This window comes from Capricornis sumatraensis, chromosome 5 (genome assembly GCF_032405125.1).
Source record: "Capricornis sumatraensis isolate serow.1 chromosome 5, serow.2, whole genome shotgun sequence".
NCBI lineage: Eukaryota > Metazoa > Chordata > Mammalia > Artiodactyla > Bovidae > Capricornis > Capricornis sumatraensis.
The window spans coordinates 55050748-55056747 of NC_091073.1; positions in this window are offsets into that span (position 1 = coordinate 55050748).

Consider the following 6000-nt stretch of genomic DNA (forward strand, 5'->3'; position numbering starts at 1 on the left):
AGAGAGGATTCATGTTCATCCTCACGTAAAACGCTGCCTCATACAGAATGTCCAGATTTCATGAAAAAAGAAGCTTCTGAATAGTTGGAACAGACAAACTAAAAACGTAGATTTTTCCTGAAATTCAGGGACATGCAAATCAAAACTACAATGAGATATTACCTCACCCATGTCAGAATGGCTATTATTGACAAGGCTAGAAATAACGTGTTGACGATGGGCAGAAAATAGAACCCCTGTGCACTGTTGGTGGGGATGTAATTGGTGCAGTCGCTATGAAAACCGGTATGGAGTTTCCTCAAAAAGTTAAAAATGAAACTACCACCTGACCCAGCAGTTCCACTTCTGAGGGTTTATCCATAGAAAACAAAACACTAAGAGATGCCTGCACCCCTGTGTTCACTGCTTTCAACAGCCAAGGCCCGGGAACAAGCCAAGTGCCCATCAGGAGAAGAATCAAGTACCTGTGGTGTGTGAGTGTATACACACACATATACATGCATGTAACAGCATTATGTGGCCCCTAATTATGTCATGGGCTTAGACAGCCCTCCCAGCTGCTGCCCAGTTCTGCCTCTTGACCAGTTCTTTCTCCACCTCCCTCTGTTTCTCCACCTCCCTCTGTTTCTCCATCTCTGTGCACAGATCTTCTCTATCTCCTATTGCTACCCCACACTCTCTTTCTTTCCAGCTCTGACTTTCTCCCCTCTCTTTCTCTCTATCTCTCCTCTGTTTTACAGTTTCCTTCCTCATCTCTACTTCTGTTACTTTCTGTCTCTCTTCTCGCTTATCTCTACCTCCTGTCTTTCCTTTTCTATTTCTCCATTTATATTTCTTATTGATTTGACTTCTCTCTCTCTCCCTCTCTTTCCATTTTCTCTCATGATCATCCTAACTACTTCAAATTTTCTGTGATTCCCACCTCTGTGATCTCTCAGGATAGGCATCTGGTAACTGACTATTCTATATTACCATGTTGTGATGTTCTGGGTTCTATAAGGTAAGGAATTTGGGATTATATCCTGCACATTTGGAATATCATATTATGGACTTCGAGTTCAATTCAGTTCAGTTGCTCAGTCGTGTCCGACTCTTTGCAACCCCATGAATCGCAGCACACCAGGCCTCCCTGTCCCTCACCATCTCCCAGAGTTAACTCAGACTCACGTCCATCGAGTCCGTGATGCCATCCAGCCATCTCATCCTTTGTCGTCCCCTTCTTCTTCTGCCCCCAATCCCTCCCAGCATCAGAATCTTTTCCAATGAGTCAACTCTTCGCATGAGGTGGACAAAGTACTGGAGTTTCAGCTTTAGCATCATTCCTTCCAAAGAAATCCCAGGGTTGATCTCCTTCAGAATGGACTGGTTGGATCTCCTTGCAGTCCACGGGACTCTCAAGAGTCTTCTCCAACACCACAGTTCAAAAGCATCAATTCTTCGGTGCTCAGCCTTCTTCACAGTCCAACTCTCACATCCATACATGACTACTGGAAAAACCATAGCCTTGGCTAGACGGACCTTTGTCGGCAAAGTAATGTCTCTGCTTTTGAATATACTATCTAGGTTGGTCATAACTTTTCTTCCAAGGAGTAAGCGTCTTTTAATTTCATGGCTGCAGTCACCATCTGCAGTGATTTTGGAGCCCAAAAAAATAAAGTCTGACACTGTTTCCACTGTTTCCCCATCTATTTGCCATGAAGAGATGGGACTGGATGCCATGATCTTCGTTTTCTGAATGTTGACTTTAGGCAGTGTTTAATACTATGGAGTGTGCTGAGTTTTTTTGTTTGCCAGGAATTGACCCAGTTGTGGAATGCTCTCGACGGGCAGGTCCAGATCGTGCAATTTTCAAAGACTTTGCAGTGCTATTCACAACACACTGTGTGTACCACTCCGAGTAGTTTCAAATCAAAATTTAAAGAATATGGTTGTGATTTATATAGCCATATTTTTATAATGTGGATTTTAAAAACATTTTCTTTATAGGTATACATTGGTGAAGAATGAAAACTGCGTCAGAGTCCCACATTTCTGAATAAGGATGACTTAGTTCATTTTTGTTTCTTGGAGCCAGAATGTCTCCATGTCAGGCATGATTTAATGACAAACCCTGACTTCTGAGGGCAGCAAGGGCAGCAGTCCTGGGAGGTGGTACTGTCCTTGTCTCCACTGGCAGGGAAGACTGAGGGGGAGTGACTGGTCCAGGGTCCCACAGCTGGCAGGGGCAGAGCCAGGACTTAGGCGCCCCGTCTGTACCAGCATCCACTCTGGTCCGCACAGGCAGGTCATCTCTGGAGTGTGTTGGAGCTTCTGAGATGACAGGTGTGGTCCAGTCACAGCAGTCGGGCTCCCTGTGCCTGCAGGTCAGGGCACAGTGTTCAGTCCCTTCAAATCATCAAAGGAAACATTTCAACCTCACAAATACGAGCAAACAAACAGTCAATTGCAAAAGCCGTAACTCTGCTTAATTATTTAACCCCAGAAGGGAAAGAGTAGATCTTAAAACTTCATGTTATAAGAAAAAAAGATTCTGTATCTACATTCAGTGTGGGATGTTGACTTAGTGTGGTGACCATTTCGAAATATGAACAAATACTGAATCGTTGTGTTGTGTACCTGAGCCTAATGCAATATTTTATGCCAATTTTATTTTTTAAAGTACATGTAATTAAAAAAAGAAAGGAAAAGTGGTGGACTGAATGGAGTAGATGGGGGCACTGGTATAGGGACAGAGAGATGGCAGAGGCAGCCATAGTCACGGCAAACCGAGGCCCTGCCTGCATCAGTTATCCAACACGCTTCGTCCTCTCTTCCCCCAGCAGTGTTCAGACATGCAGCAAAAACGTGGGTGTGTGAATAGCAGATCCTTTTCTAACATACTGTATAATAAATTCTTGAGTGACCTCAACCATGGTCTCTTCAGTGTCACAGCTCATGTTTGTCACATAAGCTCATGTTTGGTACATGAGCTTTGTTATAAAAACTCAGAGTAAAATGTAGCTTTTTGCCCTTTCATGTTACACCTCCAGTATTTGATGTCTTCTGTCTTTTTCTGCATGAAAAGACCCTTCATTGAAAGTCATCAGATGGGGTCTCCTTTTTTGAAAGTTGAAATGAAGACACCCACTGCTGATGTTACTGAATGGCTAATAAAGAATTTATTTACTGTGTTATCTCACAGACATGGTATGATATTCACATACATTAAAGAGTTGCCTGCCCATGGCTCATACGACAGTGTCATGAAGTGAAGTAAAAGTCATTCGGTCATGTTGAACTCTTTGTGACCCCATGGACTGTAGCCTGACAGGCTCCTCTGGCCATGGAATTTTCCAGGCAAGAATATTGGGGTGGATAACCATTCCCTTCTCCAGAGAATCTTCCCAACTCAGGGACAGGGCCCAGGTCTCTCTCATTGCAGGTGGCTTCTTCCATTTGAGCCACCAGGGAAAACTTGGACCCCTTATATTCAGTGAGACTGAGTCTTATCTCTTAATGCAAAGTTGCAGAAAAGTCTTGTGCTGTCTTTCTAATCCAAAGCCCTCTTAATATATTGAAATGGCATTACATTGTAAGCAAAATCTCTATTTTGATTTGCAGAATGGAATTTTTGTTTCATGTCTCAGATTTCTTTAGTATTTTTCTACATCCTACATTTCTCTTCTATTTTTTAGCTCATGAACATGGAATATATGTACAATTGTAAAAAGTAATAAAAGTGAATATATCAAAATGATTAGCTTCATTTTTCTTATTTTGCATTATGTATTTGGCCTAAAGTGTTAGAATTACAACAGGAAGACAAGATGGATTGTGAATACATATTGAAAAATACCATTTTGTATTATGTATCATGAAATAATCACTTTCTCTTGACATGTTGCCTAAAAATAGTCTCAGTAATCTTATTTTGAACCAACTCTATAAAATCATTCTCCCTTGTGTTCAATTAAAATGAACTCAATTATATTATGAGTTGTTTTGTTAAACAGGAACATTCAACTCAATGCTTCATAGGAAGACAGTGTTATCTGTCAGTTTCCTTTCATTATTCATTGTCATTCAAGAAAAATCGAACTGTGTCTGATGGAAATGGTGCTGGTTTGGGTGGAAACTGGCCACTTAAATCTAATCAGCTCCATCTGTGCTTGGTCTAAGAATGGGCCACAGAATAGAGGTACAGCTAGAGACTCCCTGGGAGCCTGGGGCCTCACCAAGGGAGCTTCTTATATGGAAAGAAGCAGAGAGGGAGCTCCAGAGTCCAGCCATGGACCAAAACCTCAAGCCTTCAGTGGTGTCATCACAATGAGAATATCCTGTGTCAGGAGTGGACCTGCGTCTACACCACGACCATAGCTGGGGCCTGAGTTGGACATCAGTGTGTGACTTTAATCTGAGAAGAAGCTCTCCCCCGATGCTCAGGCTGGACGAGAAGGATGTGGCCTGTCCTCCTAGGAGGACAAAGACCCCAGATGTTGGCTCTCAGATTTTCCTTTAAAAGGATCCATTAGAGAAAATAGAAAAAATATACAATCATTTTTTTTTAATCACTCGTACTATGAATTGAACATTATTTTATGCCTATGCCTTTTATAGAAACACACAGACACACATAGAAATGAGGGTCATACTTGTTAATATAGTTACCTAATAGAAAATATGGTTAAACAAGAGACAAGAGGAATAAGGATGTGACTTGAATGTGTGGTGAGGTCAGACTGCGAGCTGAAGCCTTGACCTTAGCCATGGAGCCCTGCTTCCCTGTGGGGCTGGAGGGATGGACTGCAGGGCCTGGACTCCTACTCTGGACCTGCTGGGTTGGGGAGAGCTGCTCTTCACGCTCATGTTGCTGAGCAACCCTCTGCTATTCACTCATCACACTGTTACTTGATGTTAGTGCCCCTAGTCAGCCTTGCTTGGGTTGACTCTGAAGTCATTTTGTCCTTTTGCGGGGACGTAGATGTCTCACTATATGAGATTCCATTGCACAGATGAGGTCAGGGCCTCCATATCTCTCTTCTTATGAGGAAGAAAGCATCTCACATGTGTCCACACAGCTTGGTTCAGGGATCGGGTCTTGTGGCACCCCAACTGCACTGAGAAAATGAATCAAGATGTGGCAGCCTCAGTAAGTCACAGATCAGGAAAGACCGCGGGTGGCTGGTGGAACATCAGGGATGACCTTAGTGCTGCAAGGAGTCCTGTCTGCTCTTTCCTTCAGGGTCAAGGGCGTGGTCGAAGGTGCAGCATCTGAACATCCTGGGTGTAAGTTTCCCAACTCATCTAGGAGCTCATTGGAGGAACTGTATACAGAAACAATGGGGATTCTGGACCACAAAGCCTAGAGTATGTGTGATAATAATCGCATGCCTGTGCAGAAGGACCTTTTCTTCCGTTAGCTGTGACCCTTTGAAAGTGAACAAAGTAAGTTGTGGTTTCATTGTGCTTATTTTCTTGTGACATCCCAGCTACCCCTTGCACAAACCCAAACAGTAGGGGCTAGTTTGACTATGAGCATTTTCCACGAATCAACCACATTTGACAGAGCAGGTGAACAAAGAAGCCTGAAAGAGTGAAACCCCTCCAGCCGCACCAGCGCCCTCCTGCTGCCACTCAGGCTGTCTCCCCACCCCCACTCCCCTCCCCTCTCTGCACCTAGCAGGCCAGGACAGCCCAGGGCGAGAGGGGCAGGAAGTTGCTGAGAAGCTGGAAACCGCAGCAGACACTGCCCTTGGGGCCCTGGTGGGGAAATCAGCTGCACCAAATTTTCTGCGATTTGCAAGTTTACCTTCTTGCCTTCTATGCTTAACACACTGTTTCATCCCAATGAAGAAACAGTTCCAAATCTCTAAGACGAGGGTGGTGTGTTTTGTCTAGAGAAGTCTGATGAAATTCATGAGAACCTAGGAGCTGACCTAGATTAGATTTCATCTATCTTGTGGCTGGTTGTTTATTTATTTTCAAATGGAGACCTCCTTTTGGTTTCACATGAATTTGTTT